Source organism: Lagopus muta, chromosome 7 (assembly GCF_023343835.1).
Source record: "Lagopus muta isolate bLagMut1 chromosome 7, bLagMut1 primary, whole genome shotgun sequence".
NCBI lineage: Eukaryota > Metazoa > Chordata > Aves > Galliformes > Phasianidae > Lagopus > Lagopus muta.
In genome coordinates, this window is record NC_064439.1 from 37,386,860 (window position 1) to 37,406,411 (window position 19,552).

Here is a 19,552-nt window from a genome sequence, read left to right on the forward strand (position 1 = left end):
CTGGAAAATATCCATTTTCAGGTAGTTCTCAGCTTCTCTTCAGTTACTCTCAGTTAAGCATATTGGTTGGTTTCTGAAATTTATTTGATATCCATAAACCACCAAATCAAATTTACTCTGTGATGTTTATATCAATGCTTTTTATTTTATTAAGAAAGTCCCAAGAATTATGGAGATACACATTACTTTCTCCAGCTTGCATCAAGAGACTTTTCTTGTTACCCACTACAAGTTTTTGAAGTTTTCATTTGAAGAATACAGTACAAGGGGCTGAGTTAAATCCCAGCAGCCGTATGATCCTCTGTCTGCCTTTAAGCTAGCTGACTGCTGTTTCGTTGCAGAACAACCCCTTGTTAATTTGAAATGACTGTATGAGCTATCAGATATTGTGACAGAGAACTGAATGTTTTCCAGTTTTGTAAAAACCAAAAGTTAAGAGTAACTTTTAATTTGTCAAATATTATTTACATACAGTCATGTGCCAGTTAGTGTGAATTTGCAAACAGTTCCACAAGTCAGATTCATATTTGGTTTATTTGTCAAAATAGATTAACATTTTATATTTTCTGCATAAACAATGTTGTTTTACACAGGCAAAATCCAGAATAGTCGGATATAGACGGACATCTGCATCTGTCATCTACAGAAAAGAGCCAAAGCCATTTTTTCTCCTTCAAGAAACTCACAGTGTAACTGTTGAAAAACAAGGAAAGATGGATGAAGAGATGAGTGATACTTTTGTCGGTGAAATTTTGGAAAAAATCTGGCACTAATTTCTCACATGCCTGGGATAGATGTAGCCCCAAAGTGAAAAGACAGATTAAAATACATTGCCAGATATGATTTCAGGGCTAGCTGTGACTTAAAGGCTGTCCTGAAGTATATACAATCTAGATACAGGATAAGAGACAACGTGTCCACAAGGAAATAGAGGTAGAATTCAAAGATATCTTCTGTGACATACACGGTGGTTGCAGTCCTATGAAATGATTTTCCAAAATCCAGGCAAGAAGTTGATCTTTAATATGGCTTTATGAATGTAAGCAAAGAGGGCTGAAAATTTATTATTCTCATTTCAAATGGTTTAGAAGCATCGTTATATATGATACATATATGTATGATACATAGGATGGACTATGTATACAAAATGTGCTGCGTATGTCTGTCTTTTCTGTTTAAATGTAGAACCTGAACTCTGAGAACAAGTGCTTGTTTGTCGTTGCCTGGTATGTGCTGTGAGAAGTAAAGGAATGCCGCTTTCTAACACTGCATGTTAGAGAGTTTTCTTCCCAGATTTAGGATGACAGTATGGTACTTCCTGTGTTCCAGTTTTAGGACATTGCTCCTTTTCCTATCTATGCGCACTACTGAGGAAAGCCTGGCCTCGTCTCTTTGCCTCCCATCTCCCTTTAGATATTTATAAACATTAATCAGATCTCCTCAGTCATCTTTTCCTCAGGCTGAAAAGACCCAGCTTACTCAGCTTTCCTCACGTGAGAAATGCTCCAGGCCCTTCATCATCTTTGTAATCTCAGCCCTCTGCTTGGAATGCCTGTCTTTTTTGAACATTGAGCCCTGCTGCTTTGTTGCTCTATGCTCCTGACTGGGAATCCTTTTGAGAGAGCTGTGTTTAATTACTTGCTGTAGAGAGCTATAAAAAGCTGTCCCTTTTTTCTTCTACCCTGAACTCCCTCTCCTGGCTGACAGTGGAAGATATGTGTGTGCTGAGTCAGTTTTTCTGTATGCTCAAGGATTAGGTGGATGATAAGGATGGTTTACAGCTGGCTCACAATAACTCTTGCATGGCAGTGCGGTGGCGTTTGCAGGGGAGCTGCAGCTGGCTCTGAATAAGGTGCTCAGTCTTCCCAGTCTTTTTTTCCTGTCAATATCCTAGTGAAAATGGAAATTATTATTTATTTCATTGAACTGAACTGCCCTCCCCCTGTCCTCACCTGCATTTCACCTCATGAATGTCTCCCTCACTCCAGAGGCAATGCCAAATGCAAAGCAGTCATTTCTGAGCTGATTTTGCCAATGCAGATATGACAGTTTTTCTGCTGGGTTTCTGCACCTTGCTCGTAAAACATTTGAGCCTACCTCCTTGGCTGGGAACCCCTGCTACAAATAACTCTTTTTTTTTTTTTTTTTTTTTTTTTTCTATTCTGAAAAGAATCTGAAAAAGAATCTGAAAAAGCATTCTTAATGAAAGATGGCATTAATATAATCCAGCTGATGGGTATGGACAGACAGTTGTAAGCAGTCTGACTTCTTTTCAGCTGAGCCTCACCTCCCAGGACATGTTAAGTGATACCACTTCTATCCATGAAGATGGCTTAAGCCTCCAGAGCTCTAGTGTTAGGGAGCCTTAGGGGCTATCACTGGGTATAACTTTGTATGGGCATTTCTCACAGCCTCTCAGCTAGGGATGTTTGCTTGAAGTCTGCATGGCAATGCTCTGCTAAATGAGCAAGGAGACTACTTCAGGAGTGCCATATTTGGTTGGCCATGGTAACCGAAGGCATAAGCCATCTTCAAAGCTCTACTCATCAGCCCTGGTCTGACAGAATGCATGTCTCCTAATGTCGAGAACATGTCTCCTGATAGGACAGAATTAATGGTTGGGTTATGGCTAAATCCTGGGAAGCGTTCCCAGCAGGGAAAGCATTGTGGTTATCCTAATGCTTTTATAGCTCTTGCAGCGTACACAGTAATGCTCAAATTCCTCTTAATACCAGTCTATAGGCACTCAGTGGCAACTTGGAGCAATTTGTTTTTTGAATTCTCCCCTTTGCATTCACCAACACACAGTAACAAAAGGCAGCTGAAGGCTACCTTGCATTTCTAATCAGGTAACTAATGACTGCATCACACAGTAGCAATCGAGCGCACTGCAGATTGCTTACTCTAACTGGCTTCACAGTTCCATTTTGTTCAGGATCATCTTTTTTTTAGTGTGTGTGTATAATCTAACCTAGTCATCACTTAAGGTATATGAAACTCTAAAACGTACTTGAGTATTAACATATCCATTCTCAGAAATGCCTTCGAGGGGTGCTTTTTCAGATAAATTTCCTGCACAGCTGCCTCTACAATTTGTGGCTCTCTGAAGTGTATTAAGAGAATTTATTCTCCTGTTCCACAGATTCAGGAACTTAATGTTAGTTCCTCACAGGACATGAGAAATGAGGGATGTGGAAGAGGATTCCAATCCAGTAAGTAGATTCAGATGTCTGAGCTGATATTTGGGCACCTGTAGATCTATAAATCCAGATCTCTTAAAAAATCCAGCTCACTTGCCACCTGTACTCTGCACAGCTTTTCTCCCTGATGAGTTTTTCAACTCTGCTATATCTAAAGCTTGTTTCCACAACCATATGCGGCGTGCTTTCCCTGTTGTTGCCAGTGAGCTTGATGTCCAGTCCAGAGCTGATTTGCAGGAAGGGGCTTGTCTGGAGCATCTCCTGGGGACATGACCAGGCAGGTCACCTGCAGGGGAGATCCATTCCTTCCATGTGGCTGTCAGAGGGTGTATGGAAATATTAGATGAATGGCTGAGTAACTGGTGAGTGGGTGTAACGAGCCCTGAGAACACAAGTGGAAGCAATTCACCTGTGAGACTGAAGGGGATAGATTCTGGCTCCACCCCTCCCTAACCTCATTTAAGGTCTGGCAGCCACAAAAGAAGCATCTGTGCTTAGTGATTGCCTCTTTTGGAGTGTTTGGTGAGCCCTCGTCTTTGGAAAGGGGTAAGTGATTCCTTCTTTATTACTGGATTGTGACTGCTGCCTTTCTTGGGTGTATCCTTACAGAGGGTTATGTTCCCCGCACTACTCTCTCGCTGTTCGCCTTTTTAAGGCACTGCTGGGTCAAGAGGTGGATAGTCAGGGTAAGATGCTGCTGTGTGCCTATGCTTTCCCCTCTGCAGGAAGCTGTTTTGTGCAACAGGCAGTAGGGCCTTGTGACCTGGATAGGAAGAGCAAGATGCTCCACTGAGGTGTCTCTTACCAGCAGGCCTTTCTGGCAGGGGTCCTGGTCTGAGGATGTTTATGCGCTTTGTATGATGGGATGGAAAATGGAAAAAAGCTGTGGCTGTTCTCAACTCGTTCATGTGGTTTTTCAGAAGACTTTCTGTACTCACTTAAAAGCCAGGCAGTGTTTTTCGTGAATAGCATTTACTGTTTTTCCCTTCCCACTCTATTTCAGAAAATACCTGTTTTAATGTGCATTGCTGCTAGACAAGTACCACTAATTGCTACAGGTCATGGTGTTTCAAAAATAAATCAATACAAAAAGAAACATAGAGTAGCCTTGACAACAAAGCCCATTCTTCGCTAAAATCAACTGAAAAAGTAATTACTTCTTGTGTAGGAATGCTGTTTTTGTTGTTGGTTTTTGTTTGTTTACTCTTTGCTTTTATTTTTCCTTGCTCACCGTAGCAAGGAAGGAGGGGATTACTGAGACAGGATGAGCAGATTGCATTTTCTCCTTGCTCAGCTCTGGAGCCCTCCAGATGTGGGTGGGATTGATACAACGTGGGTGCATGATGAACATCTCTGCTGTGAGAACAGTGGGAAAGCTGGTGTTGGTATTCGTGAGAATGGCATGAAAAATGGGAAAGAAGAAGAGGAGAAAAATGAATTTTTTGTTATCAGAGAACTTCTTTTCTCCAATCCCTATTGTCTCCTGGTAGGACAGTTACTGAATGGCAACATTTGTCTTCCTATCAATCTGCGTTAATTTCTGCATGAAACATGATGAAGAAATATTCATCATATTTTCTCTTCAAACACTCTACATAATTTACTACAGCTTTTAAAGACTTTCAAGTTCCTTGATTTACAAAATTGTAGCTTGAATGTCATTGGAAGTATATCAAGGAAGCTCTCAGAATGAAAGTACTCTAGAATGCTAGCTCGTATTTTAATTTGGACAGGAATTGTTATTTATACCAAATCTAATTTGGAAAAGACAACTAGAACAGAATATATGTAGCCTTTACAGTCATCTATCTACAAGATAGAGAATCTGATCAAAATGCACTTGTGTACCACAAAGCAGAGTGAGAAAAGCCATCCCAGTCTTTACATTTTAACAGCATCCATAACAAAAACCCGGGAAAAATGTTTCCATATCACATGACCTGTAGTTTACTGCCTAAACATTTGCATCTGAAATACTTGGCTGAGGCTGTTGCTGGCTCCACCACAACAGCTGTAACCAAGTATTAGAAACAGGCTAGACAGCCCACAGTGCTGCAGTAGAGGAGAACAGCCCTCCTAGGTAGCCATATTTCATGTCTTACAAGAGAAGGAAATGGACAAAATATTACTGTTTCTCCTCTTTGGGTGCAATTCCACTCTTAGTACGAAGAAGTGAGCAAAGCTGGCTGAGCTTCTACTACTCTGGCAAACCTCAATAGAGCTTGAGGCCTGCCTCCTGCAGGCACACTTAGACTCTCCTCTGGCAGCGCTGACCTTTATCTGCAGGAAACCTGTGCCTGGATGCTGGCCAGGAGGTTCTTCATTTCAACTAAAATGAAAACCTTTCAAAATAGAAAGTGCCACTGCTGTGTTTGTGCCATTATCAGGTTAAAGAAAAAAAATTACGAACCTTATTTCTCAAGACTTAAGAGTTAGACCAACCCTATAGAATCTGTTTATACTCGCTAAGCATCATATATAGAAGATCCAATAATTTATTAAACACAAAACTGAGCTGAACAAATAAATATCCAGCGAACCCAAACTTCTGTTTACAAGTTGTTTACAAACAGATTTCAAACCTGACACCCTCTCTACTTGAAATCACTTTCCAAGTAATTTGTACGAATAATACTATTATTTTTTTTCCTTGGTGTGTGCACACATGTATATACATCTAGCTTGTTATTACTATAACATTCTTGGGAATATAACATAAGAGTTCAGAAGTTCTGATGGGTCTGTGCATCAGAATACAGCTTCCCATCTGGAGGAAAATGCAGCTTTTGTGGAGATTTATGTGAATGATCAATTAAAGACCTTTCAGAAAGTGTCAGTGAATGTTGCTGTCAGTATCCAGTCAGAGATTCTATGAAATGGTTACAGAACACAGTCTTATTTTTAGTGGATTTAAAAGGAAAAAAGTCATAATGAATATTTTCCTGGTTCCTCTAGTACAGATCTTGCATACTGTCTGCTGGCAGTGAGAACAAATTGTAAATCTTTTTGAAGTTTTACATTACTGTGAATCTTGAGCATCATGAGTTGTATCCCCTTATAACAAAGGAACTGAATTAAGGTAATGCTTTACAAAATTCTTTGTTTTCTAATGTCTTTTTCACCTGCTATGGCATGTGGATGGTGTTTTCATGTTTTTCTCTTGGGTCTGGAAGATCAGAATTCTGTGATGAGTGCTGAGATTTCCATGTAATTGGATAATTCCAGAAGTGCAGTTTAAAGCCCGTACACAGTCTCACGCTGGAAATAAAATTAGGAGAGCTGGCAACATCAATCTGATGCAGGTGTTCAGGTTCTTGGGCAATGAGCTTGGCAGGAATATGCAGATAGGGCTTGATGTTCAGAGGTGCCAAACACCTGCTGCTCCTGCTGATTTCTACATGGACTATTGGTGTTCCCTAGAATGTATCCCCTGGTGTTTCTCTTAAGCTAAGGGGGGTTGAAGGTATGGAAATATAAGAGAAATTAAAATATTAGCAGTCTCATCTGAATGTATAGCGTTGTTTGATTGGAGGAGGGAAAAGAAGAGCAAGTAGAAGTATGGTCTGAAGTATAACAAGCATAGGGAAACAGAGGTTAGAACTGATACAGAATGCTCTGCTAAAACAGTGTAAAAATGGTTTTGTATGTTTATCTTGCAAGCACAGAGGAAAGGAAACGCTGAAATACGATGCAGAACCCTGCGTATGTTCCACAGATCACAGCCACCCTATGACTGTGTCTTGATTCTGTGTAGAACTGAGGAAACCTGGAATTTGTCTTTTAGCTACTGTAGTGAACAGAGTGGGAGAATGTCCAAACAAACAACAACAAAAGAAATAAAAATACCGTCTCCCCAAATAATCTAATGAAAAAAAGGAAATCAACTGCTGAGGAAGAATAAAGGAAGTTTTAAAAGTAGGAATCACAAAATTGCAGGGGCTGGAAGGGACTGTAGATACCACTGAGTCCAGCCTGCCTGCAAGGCACACCCCCTACAGCAGGCTGCATAGGTAGCTACACAGGAAGATAAGACAAAATCGTGTTCTAGGTTTATGCAAAGTCTGTAAAAGCTGGATACCATAAAAAATATGGTTGAATGTTCCGTTGACAAATCAGCTATGGGTGATCTGTGCACTCCAGCTGTAAAGCTTTATAAATAATGAAGCCTTCAGTGTGTTTGTTATAAGTCTCTAAGGATGCTGCAGACCTATCAGCTGTCAAAACAGCATTCCCCAGCTTGTGTGCAGCTTAAACAAACACACTTCCACCTGCCAAATTCAATTGCACAGAGGAACCACCAGCTGACCAGGATGAAAAGAAAGGAGGAAGCAGACCTGCAAAAACAAGTAAGCTAGATACAGATTCACGTGGTGTGGAAATGGGTAATGTAGCTTAATAGAAGGCTTAAAAAAAATGGCCTGTGCTAGTGTGTGTCATCCCAATTTATAAGAGGGAGAGGAGTTCTTTGATACATGTATAACTGATATGAGATTAAGAAACAATGGTTCAAGTGTTGGTCCAGCCAGTCTATTACAAATCTTAACTAGGGAGATGGGGAAGGAGAGGACAGTGACTACTATGGATTAGGGTGATGGAGAAGGGAAAGTGCGCGATAGGAAAGAAACAAGAACTGTGTAAAGCAGGGATAGTCACCACCAGGATCAGCAGTGTCCCACTGCATGCCATTCTGATGGTCCGAGGCAAAAGCGCAGGGGGAGAGCAGCAGCAGCATGGCTGGCCTTGGACAGTAAGTAGGTACAGCAACAGGGCAAGTCCAGGAGGATGAGGCAGGACTTGGGTAGCAGGTCTAGGAGAGTCCGTCAGCATGCATCCATCTCGTTGTGAGGAATCTGTTGCCAAAAACCTAATCTAATCTCATGGTTGTTGGTCCCTTTTTTATCCTCCTTCTTGTGCCAACATGGCATTCCTGGGCGCTTGGTAAGAGTCATGTGCAGTACCTCCTGAGATGGCTGTGTCCCTCAAGATAAGCCCATACAAAAGACTGCTTCCTGGCAATTAAGCTGTGGCTTCTCTCTCTCTGGTTGCCCCAGGCCTGCAAATAATCCTACGAAAGATTTTGCCAACTTTGACCAGGACTTCCCTGGACTTCTCCATCTGTGTCCCTCAGACAAAGGGTTTCTTAACCCTTGCCCAGGACTTGTCCATCAGCATTCCTCAGCAAGCTTTGAGACAATGGTGCAAAAGTAGGTAGAATCTCTCCAGTGTGTTTATTTGTACTGATGTTGTCTCCTATGAGGCTTAAATGCTGGATTTATGGTGGGGGCGTGATTTGACAAGACTTGGCCTGGGAATGTTTCATATAGGGTCCTTTTGTTTGCACTGTGTGATTATACCTGAATTTTTATGAGTGATGCTAAAACACAAACAATATTTTAGATAAATGTGATTTTGGCAGGGATCTTAAGAACTACTAAACATGTGTGTCTGGTTTGAGGTATTCGTGCTTTCTTGGACCTACTGAAGGTGAGAGTTTTCAACACAGGCTGCTTGCAGAGTAGAGATTGCTTGGTCTTTGAAGTCAAGGATCAGAGCTGAGGAGCCTGGAGAGCTGCTGGTTGTAACGCTTGAGCGTGCTGAGTTGAGGTCACCAATTATGGTTTAAAGCTACTCAATTTTTATGTCTACTTTTTGGTCAGTGAATAACTGATTGCAAAATAAGGATGCTATGTTCTGTCCAGGAGAAACCAGGTATGAATACTCAGAGGGGGCAGATGAGAGGCAAGAGATATTAGCTTGAAAAAGACAGCTAGTATTCCACAGAAGGTAAAGTGCTGCAGTTGGTAAGGGCATGTTAAAAGCTGGTGAAAAAGAGATCAAATAAGAACAGAAGACTAAAGGCTGCACTTACACCTAGATAAAGTACAAGTAATCATTCATACTTCACGTTGTAGCAGTGTAAAAAGGTGTATTGTATTCTTAAAAGCTTAATCCTGAACTGATTGCTCTCTAGAACTAGAAATTTTGACTTGGATTTCAGTACTTCAGGGGAAAAAAAACCCAAGTTTTTTACCACATGGCTTTGTATTACTGTGGAACGTAAGCATTAGACTTCTGTTGTGCAAGGAGTGAGGAAAGCTCAGAAAATGAGACTGGATCTGTTGGAATGATCTGACCTTCAAAGCAGAGGAAATGAGGAAAGTGGGGGCCCAAAGAGACAGAACAGCACAGTCAATTTCAGTGGCCAAGTGACTGATGAAATCCATGATCTGCAGAGATCCAGTCCGGAATGCTTTCTTTAGGAATACACAATGTATGTAAAGGAGGACTTGGAGCATTGCTCATATATTGTTAATGCAAATGAATTTACTCTGGAGAGGCAGAAATACTACAATACTGCTTTTTAAATTTCTTTATTATTTTTTTAAATACAACTCAGGAAATGCCCACTGAGTCTGTAATTGGGGTGTTTTGTATATATTCAAGGTTCTGTTTTAATACTGATTGGTGGGATAACAAAATATTTAAAACAATGTGCTAAAGGCTTATATATTCTTATACAAAATTAAGTATTTCAGGATGATTCTGCTGGCTATCAAGCAATAGGCCTAGATATTTCTTGTAAGCTACATATTCATCAGATGGTCATCTGTCTGACGATTTATCAAGTTCCTTTCAGTAGTACTTCCTTCACATGGCAGGTGAGCCTTCCAAACTATTAAAATGTAGCTTAGTTTATGTATCTGCCAGCCTATAGTGAGTCTGAATCAACTTCCTTGCCTCCTGGCTTTACTGATAATTCAAAATTGCTACTATTGAATGTAATCTTTGGATGTAAATAATGGAAATGCACAGACCCGGAGAAGGAAGGGGAAAAGTTATTTTTGTTATGTTCAGTTTAACATTATTTCAATAAATAGGAGTTATTCTGGAATGTGTTTTCTGGGTTTGGGCAATTTGTATTTCATTCCACCTCTAAATATAATGAGTATAAAATGAATGAGGTGTGTGCACCTAACAGGCTATTAGTTTTGGGGATGTTAAAATAACTGAGCTTTCTGAGTAGCATGAAAGCCACGTGTAGCTTATAACGTTTGAATAATTTGAATGAACTGCCTTATGTGATGTTCTGATCCATGTTTTTTGGGGGGTGCCAACTTGATTATAGTTGGTTAATACAGTATAAGATAAATGACCTTGAATGGTAACTTTCACTTTCTGTACGTAAAACCATACTCTAATTGTTGTTCTTAAAAGTCAATTTGTTCTTATCTGTTGCCAGGAGTTTTTGGAGCGTAAAATTGTGGAGGATGTTACTGTTGATAACAGAATGTATGAAAGGCAAACTTCGTATATGAACTTCCTCAGAGCATGGTAGAGAACTCTGAGCAATTACCTGTGGACTCTAATTACTTGAAGTTCATCTCATCTATAGATTTCACTGATATATTGCCATATAAATATGCTGATGAAACTAGAAGGCATCTGGTGGAAAACTGTATACAGTAAGAGGTTTGGGGTGGAATAGGTAGTGTTTGAAAGCACTCATTGAACAGCACAGGCCCATTTCCTGAAGAATGAGCATCTGACAGAAACTGTTCTCCCTTTCTTATCTGATGAGCTTGTTTTCAGGGTACACTTAAGCAGCTTTGTCAGTGGGTTAGCACTGCCATCACTTCAATGATATTTGCAAGCTTAAAATAGCTGCTCCTAAGGTGCTTCTGAAATGAAATTTCTGAAAAGAAAATGAAAAGCTAAATACACTCTGTGAGACTCCAGAGAACAAGGCTTAAATAAGCTGCATGAATGTGAAGATTTTCTCGTGCCCATTTATTCTGTCAAAATTATCAAAAATATTTATTTTTAGAGGTCAACTGTGTGAAAACTGTAGCGTGTTTTCTTTCCCTTCAGTGCTTGAGTTAGGAAGCAGAGTAACACTTTTTTTACCATACATGTTGATGATTGAATGGTTAATACACCAGCATGATTTTTCATCTTCTCTGAACGTCAGCAACACAAAAAGTAAGCTACTAATCATTTGGATAAAGTGGATTCATAAACTTGGGTTATGTACTGTATATCTTCATTCAGAAACTGTGTCTCCTACTAATCTTAATTATTCCTCCTACAGTTTTAAATCACAAGTGGCTGTTATTAAATTTATTTTCCTTTATGGGTTATGTGGTAAAGATGCTGATTCAAAATGAAATTGAACATGGATAAATGTAGTGCTGTCTGCGATACTCCATGATACATCCCAAGATGTTTAGTCTCTGGCACCATCTTGATATTGAGCTTTGAAAAGGAGAACAGCCACAGTCAGCTGGTGAGAACTAGCACAGAGAATTCGTGTTAGAAAATGAAAAGCTTTCTAATGGTTTCCAGCTTCTTCTAGAACATACCTAATGAGTCATTGGAAAAAAGCAAAGTGTAGGGCAATCCATACATGTGATATTTTTTTTTTCATGCACCTAATTTGCATCTGTAAAAGTCTACAAAGCTAAAAATCATAATCTTCTGTAGCTGCAGTAACCCACTGTGAAGAGGGCTACCATCATCAGTAGAAGAGCTGGTGTTAAGGGATTAATCATGTCTTTATAGCATATTACACCCACAGTATGCCAAGTTAAGAGTGGAGAAATCTAGATTCCATGGGCACTGAAGCTCATTAACACTATTGAGATGAGTCTTGTCATCAAGAAAAGAAAATATGGCTACTGCTACACTGATAGCTTTCATTTATTATTTTCTCTTCTCACCTTTTGGGACCCATCATATTTAATGTTTTTTGATGAAGTGAATGAGGGAATTGAATGCAACCTCAGTAAGTCTGCAGGTATCACCAAGTGGGGAGGAAGTGTAGGTTTGTCTGAGCACAGAAGGGCTCTACAGAAAGATTTGGACAGGCTGGATCAATGGACTAAGGTCAATTGTATGAGCTTCAACAAGACCAAATGCCAGGCCCTGGACTCTGGTCCCAACAACCCCATGCATCATTGGCTTGAAGGAGAGTGGCTGGAAGGCTGTGTGGAGGGGAAGAACCTGCTGGTGTTGGTTGATGCTCGGCTGAACATGAGCAGTGTACCTAGGTGGCCAAGAAGGATAACAGTGTCCTGGCTTGTGTGCCAGCAGAAGCAGGAAGGTAGTATAGAGAATAAAAAAATGTCTAAGAACACTGAGATTATGTTAATGTGGAAATAGAAAAGACTTGAACTTAACCACTGCTCCCAGGAGGGCTTTTTCTCTGAAGTGTGCACTAGTGCTGGATTGTGCAAAGCGGTATTTTACCTAGATGGAGCAACAGCCTACCCTGAAAGGTTGAAAAACAGAAACTACAGACCAAATGGCTGGAGAAAGTAGCAGAGGTAAGAAAAAAGAGTAGAGACAGAAGGTTAGCAGCCAAATGGGTGAGCTGGCATCATCTTTTCTGGTGATAGATGTTCTGAGAGGCAGAGACTGTGGGAAACACTGCCTAACCTCAAACTGATACAGAAGAAAGACAAATATGTATATAGCTTTATCAAGATATACTCTCTCAGTTATACTTGTGTAATATGGTGGATTTACAGGCCTCCTGGAAGGCCAAAATGGGCTGCTGTTTGCCTTTGAAAGAAGATGTTGCCATTTCCCACCTTTGATCAGTTCATAAAAGCAAATCAAGTCAAGTGATCAATGAAGAATTAATGTAGAAAATGGAAGTAAAGAAGACTATGTCCTGATGAAGGATGACCATGCTTAGAGGTGGGACATAAACCTCTTTGGGAGCAGGTTAATTTAATTGATCTTAGATAAAAAGCTAAGAAGTGATGTGGAGCTGTTGAAGGGTCTGGAGGAGGGCCGTGTAGGTGATCAGTGAGCTGGAGCACCTCTCCTTGAAGAAAGGCTGAGGGAGTTGGGCTTGTTCAGCTTGGAGAAAAGAAGGCTACAGGGAGACCTCGTTGCAGCCTTCCAGTACATGAAGGAAACTTATGAACAGGAGTTTATACTTCAAACTAAAAGAGGCTTTAAACTAAAAGAGGTGAAATTTTGTTTAGATGTTAGGAAGAAAATTTTTACTCAGAGGGCAGTGAGGCACTGGCACAGGCTGCCCGGAGAAGCTGTGGATGCCCCATCCCTGGAGGTGTTCAAGGGCTGGACTTGTTGGGTACCTGATCTGGTGCATGGCAACACTGCCCATAGCAGGGGGTTGGAACTAGATGGTCTTTAAGATCCCTTCCAACCTAAGCCATCCTATGACTCTTTGATTCCGTTGTTTGTTTGTTTGTTTTTTTAGTAGTTGGGATCTGAAACAGAGGTTATACTGAATCTTTCTGGGAACAATAAGTTCTTAATATGAATTTTAAAATACGTGAATTACATCTAAGTTTATTATAATTTTTTTTTTTTGTAATTTAGATATTTTTATGTGATGAATTTTATGGGATTGTCAAATTATTAACATATGAAAACTTATAAGCTGATTTTGATTTTCTTAATAAATGATGATCCTTCTGAGATGTGTTATACACACATATGTACAGCATACTGTATTATGTGTTATAAAACACAAAATTTGTAGTCAGGCAAGACTTATACTTGCAGTCATAAGCAAGGAGAGCTAGACAATTGCTATGCTATAAAATCACTCTATGAGGGATTATAAAAAGCTTTTGTTTAGCTATTAGGAGTAGATAATTTCTGTTTAAGGCTAAATTTATTGGATAACTGTTCTGTCCTATTGCTAAACTATTCTAACATGTTATCAGTGATGACAGAAAGACCTGTCTAATTGGCAGTGTGACTTAGCTGCTGTGTTACATCTAGGCAGTCACTTACAGTTCTTAACTAACACTCAAGTCTTTGGGAGAGTCAATGACTTAATAATATTACTGACTAACAGCAAAAAATGCATCAGAAAATGTCAAATATAAAAATCAATTGTTTGCAATTCAGGTAATTGTCTGAATCATTATTGCCCCTATCATTTCTCCTTCTAGAAAAGTGTGCTTTTAAGTCTGTAGCTAAATATACTAAACGTGTATCAATGAAACATGAGCGAAGCTCTCACAGTTTGACACTATCTAGTTTTCAGGAAATGTATGTTAAGCTTTAGTAGAAGCAAAAACATGTATTGAATTTACTACTGGTAAAATGCTGCAGTACATAAGGTAGTAGAAATAGTTTTATTCCTATTTTTTTTTTTTCCCCAAAACTGTTTGTGTTTTAGATTCTCTCTCATCTTGCCCTTATAAATAGACTTCAGAGCACATTTGATATGAGTTTCTTTCTCTTCTGTACATAACTAAGAGAAGTGTCAGAATCAGTTCAAGTTTTGGTGAATGCTTATAAATTATTGCTCAGTTCCAGGTAGCAAACTGCTTTTATCTAATTACTCATTTTATTTTAAAAATATCTGAGTCAATAAAAGCAATCATGGTAAAACGTGCAGACATTTTATAGTATATAGGTTGTTCTGAAAGCATGCCTCCTATTTATTTCCATGGAAACTACAACAGAACACAATAACACCATTTGATAGAGAAAATTCTCAGCTATGAAAACACTACTTCTCAACATAGTCACTACCATTAGCCAATTTGCATGGATGAGCTGATCAAGATGCTCTTCATTTTGTGGTGTGGCAGCTGTGCATGTTTGCCCAGAATGTGAATTGTCTTTCACGTTGCTGTCACCAGTGTTGAAGCTCACTGCCTCACTGTGCTAATATCCACTGTTTGGTCTCCTTAAATGTTCAGCAAGTGTAGATGAATGTCAGTGGGTGTCACTTTTTCTGCATGGAGGAATTTAATTATACCCCTTGCTTCACGTGCCCTTTTATGTCAGAGTGCCCCTATACTGACATCTATCTTATGGCAACAGAATTTAATGGAATATTGTTGGGAAGGTTCAACCTCTACTGCTGTTCCACCAACATCTGCCTCTGATGTCAGGAGACAATAGGAGGCATTTTGGAGCAGCCCTTATATTTGAAAGATAGATCAGACTCTCCATGTAGGAAAAAAATTTCTTATATTATGGTCTCTGTATTGGCAGAGGTCCCCAGGGACTTTCTCAGCTGACTGTGTTCTAACTTCTTTCTGTCACAGGATATGTGGAAATGATCCATCCAGGAAGATAATGCCACCCCAGCCCTGCACAAGAAGCCTATGTTGTGAGCACAGAGGTGAGTGTTCACTTGCTGTTACCACTAATATGAGGCACTTAGGCTGGTAATTTGTAACTCAGTATTTGTAAGTGAGGACGTGATCTGAGTCTGCCATTTTATCGGTATGGGGGAAGATCTCTCTGTACTGCTACCTCGTTTTGTGTGCCTGAACTGCCATAGGAAATTCATGGGTCTGGACAAAGGCAGAGGTGCAGGTCTCAGCTCTGTTTTAAACATATGAGGTCCATAAGATGTGGAAAACACAAGTGTGTGGAGCATGCAGCAAGCAGGGCCATGCCTGTAATTGATGCCTGGATGCTTGTTCTTGACTGTGGCTGAGAGCAGCAGATGAGCAAGAAAACCTGGATCTGTTCCCACTGTACAAATTTTCATTGAGATGGGACCATACAGGAAAGGGGATAAAAACAGCCATCAGTTTTATTTTCTTCAAATAGAAGCTTGCTGGAGATGCTTAGTGTAGTTTTGCGCTGTTTGAGGTGGGAGTGGACTGTTTGCTCATCAGCTGCGAACTCCATAAAGCTATCTTTCTGATGCAGGAATAAAATGGAAGCTTTGCCGTGCTTGAAAGCAGTGCTTGCAGATGGCCTGACTAGCAGTGGGGATGCAGTGTGGGTTGCTGAACATAAAGGCAAAAGTCCATTATCTCAACATCTCTTGGCAATAAGTCCTTTTAGTAACTGTAAACAGCACCTATGAAGTGCATAAAAACTACATGTTTGTATCTCCCTAGTTCAGAGGCTATCTCAGAAAAGAAATGAAGTTCTTTCTGCATAGGAGAAGTTTGCCTTTCTGTATGGAGGGATGAAAAGAGTGAATCTGTACACTGTTCTATAAATTTTGCCTTCAAAATGAGTCACTTGAAAAATCTGTATTTTTGTCAAAGAAACTCACTTTTTATGAGTGGATTATATTACTCTGTGGTTTGTTACACTAGGCTTGAGGGTTATATACTTCTCTGTTGGAAGACTTCCTTAGCTTGTGTATCTCTGAGCCTTATATACTATTGCAGTGTCATTTCCAAAATGCATGTTGGTCTTTCTTCTTTAATCTATTCTTTCAAGACCCATTTTGGTCTACAGAACTCTTAGTTTCAAACTATAAGATTTAGACTTTAGAGATTCAGAAAAAGTCTTTTTACAACAGAGTGGTGAGGCAGTGAAACAAGTTGCCTAGAGAGGTCATGGATGCTCCATCCCTGGACATATTCTAGGTCTGGTTGAGTGGGGTTCTGAGCAGCCTGATCTAGCTGTAAGTGTCCCTGTTCATTGTGGAAGGGGTTGGAATAAATGATCTTGAAAGGACCCTTCCAGCTCAAATGATTCTGTGGTAATCTAAATTAACTAGAAGGAATTGGCTATTCAGCTTTTCTAAAACTAACGTCCTGAGGTTTTTTTCCATTAGCTTGATTACTGACAAATGAAAGCAGATGCCTGTTAGCATCTTTTAGTTATTACTCTGTTAGGGTCTAAATTCTTTCATCATGTCTTTTAATCTTAACACATGCCTGATAATTTGGGTTAGCCAGAATTTACTTAATAATTGTGAAACTAAGACTGGAGTCCTCAAGCTCCAGACTGTGAGATTTTTATGATGGACCATTGAATACGAATACTTGATTTTGGAGGACTGAGTTTCAGATGATTTAATTAAGTTTGATTTTTGTGACCTTAAAATCACTGTTATGAAATTGAGCTTTTGTAGGTAATGAGGACGGATGCCTTGCAGCTCAGGTTATTTTGGTCACCTTTCAGCAGATGTGGGCAGGTCAGAGCAAAAGCTCCATTCACTACAAAGCTGCTCTAGGTGTACCTACTTCTTTGCACAAAGAATTTTGTTCTGAGCCACGACACACTTGGCTTTCAGAAGCATTAAACTCATGCCTGCTCAGCTCTGTGGATCAATGTAATTATTCTTATGCTGCAGTGGCCATTAAATCTCTGTTACCTACAGCTAACCTGATTTCTGAACGGGGGATTTAATGTTGGCATTTAATGGATATCCTGGCTATCCTATTCAGGGCACTGCATGCTTTCCTCCACCTGGAAAACATGAGGTAATACCTTATCTGAAACCCTTGTTACAGCCAGGTGAGATCAGACTCCTTTCTTTATCCTGCCTGGAAACTGTTCGGTGCCTCTAGGGAAGGGATTGTGGAAATTTGCAGTGGATTTGGGGCAGTGATTCTTTAGTATGGGATAATGAATTCAGAGGCATGAACTGCCTGGATGGAAAGAAAGCAAATTCAAAAACCTTCCAAATTCATTCTGTTATGCACTGGTGGAGAGCCATGGGGAAAACCACCACAACAAGGTGAAGCAACAGCTTGGTTTCAGAACTAAAATGGGAGGCTGTGGAGGGCAAGTGGCTGCAGCCAATCTATCCCTGCCTGAAGACTGGATGCTGCCAGAACTGCTCTCATCGTGGAGAGGAAGAAGATCCATGAGCCTGTGCCAGGGGAATGGGTAGGAAAAATCGGGGAGAAAAAAAATTGCAGACAAAAAGGCAACAAAACAGATGGGCTCCTGGCCAGGGTCTCTGAGGTAAATGGCACTGTTGGTTGTAACAGCTGCAACTGCAAATCCAGGAGATAACAGGGGTAGCTGCCAGTTGTTTAAAGATTGCTACTAGCTATTGAGCCCTGACCACATCTCCTCCTCTGCAGAGAAAAGAAAGCTTGAAAGAAAGCTTCTTGCTACGACTCCTTTACCTTCTCTTCATCATTCTATGGTAAAGATGCAATTTTGCTGCCAGAATTGTCAAGCTTCTGAATGCCAGCAGAGTCTCATCCTGCAATAAGCTCCTTAAATCTTGATAGATTTGCTGCTTCCTCTCTTCATTTTTTTTCTAAAGCAGGTAAAATGTTCACACTCCTGCATCTGACTCTGCAGGCAGGTGATCTTCTCAATGCTACCTCAGCAGAGTGATTGTGACTCCTCCGGTGTACTGGGGAGAGAGAAGTGGCCTTATATGATTGTAGAATGATAGAGCTATTAAGGATGAAAAAGGTCTCTAAGATCATCTAGTCCAACTGTCTGCCCACAAATATTGCTTGCTAAAATATGTCTTTATGTACCACATCTACACGTTTCTTGAACACTTCCAGGAGCAATGACTCCACCACCTCCCTGTGCAGCAGGACCTGATGCTTGGTCTTGTTGAACTTTGTCCCGTTGGCCTCATCCCATTAATCCAGTCTATCCAGCTCCTTCGATATGGCCTTCCTACCTTCTGGCAAATGCACACCACCCTCCAACTCGGTGTCCTTTGCAAACTCAGTGAGGATGCGCTCAATTCCCTCATCCAGATCATCAATAAAAATATTAACCAGACCTGGACCCAATACTGACCCCTGGGGGACACCACTCGTGACTGGTCTCCAGCTCGATTTAACTCCATTCAGCACCTCTCTGGGTCTGGCTGTCTAGCCAGTTCTCTACCCAGCTAACAGTGTACTTGTCCAAGCCATAGGCTTCCAGGTTCTTCAAGAGAATAGTGTATGAGACAGTGTCAAAGGCTTTGCTGAAGTCTAGGTAGACTTACGTCAACAGCCTTTCCCTTGTCCACCAGGTAAGTCACCTGATCATAGAAGATGATGAGATTGGTCAGGCAGGACCTGCCTTTCATGAACCCTGCTGGCTGGGCCTGATCACCTGGCTGTCCTGCACTTGCTTCGTCTCTTCTACGTTGAGAAGTGCTTCCCACTCCATTGCTTGCTCCATTTTCTTCCTGAATGCAGCCAATGCTGCAGAGCTGTCCTTTGAAATCTCTGCTATCCTCACCTCATTCTCTGTTGCTCCTGCACTCCAGTTGCCCTAGCAAACATGCCCCTTGCAAGAGTTCAGCCTGCTAAAGCTGTACTCCTCTGAGACAGAAAGCACAGCTTTATGCCCGCTCTTTCCTGTGCAGATAAATTTGTCTTCAGCCTCTGGTAACCCTCTTCCCATAGGAATGGTTTATTTTTATTCACAGCTGAAAATTGGAGTGAAATCACCAGCATTTGAGATACCTGCTCTAAATGCAAGAGGCTCTTCACCCAAAGGAGTGCTCAACTAACATGTTGGTTTCTGCCCACAGGCTCTTGGTAAGAGAGGCAATTTATCAAATTTCTGCTGGGTCCCCTCGCAGTTCTTAAATGGCAGATAAATGGACCAATATTGGGCATTTATCTTCCTTCTTAATCCTTGTGCGGTATTGCTTCATCTGAAGCTTAAAAAATATATTTGAGTTG

At 40.6% G+C, this 19,552-nt stretch overlaps 1 long non-coding RNA gene across 1 annotated transcript in view; it reads left to right on the forward strand.

The window, feature by feature from the left end:
* The first annotated feature begins 3,671 nt into the window (after positions 1–3,671).
* Positions 3,672–19,552, forward strand: part of LOC125696114 (uncharacterized) — a 30,689-nt gene continuing 14,808 nt past the window's right edge. The window contains exons 1-2 of the long non-coding RNA XR_007378189.1: positions 3,672–3,746; positions 15,245–15,321. This is a non-coding gene — a long non-coding RNA (uncharacterized LOC125696114). The remainder of the gene's footprint in view (positions 3,747–15,244; positions 15,322–19,552) is intronic.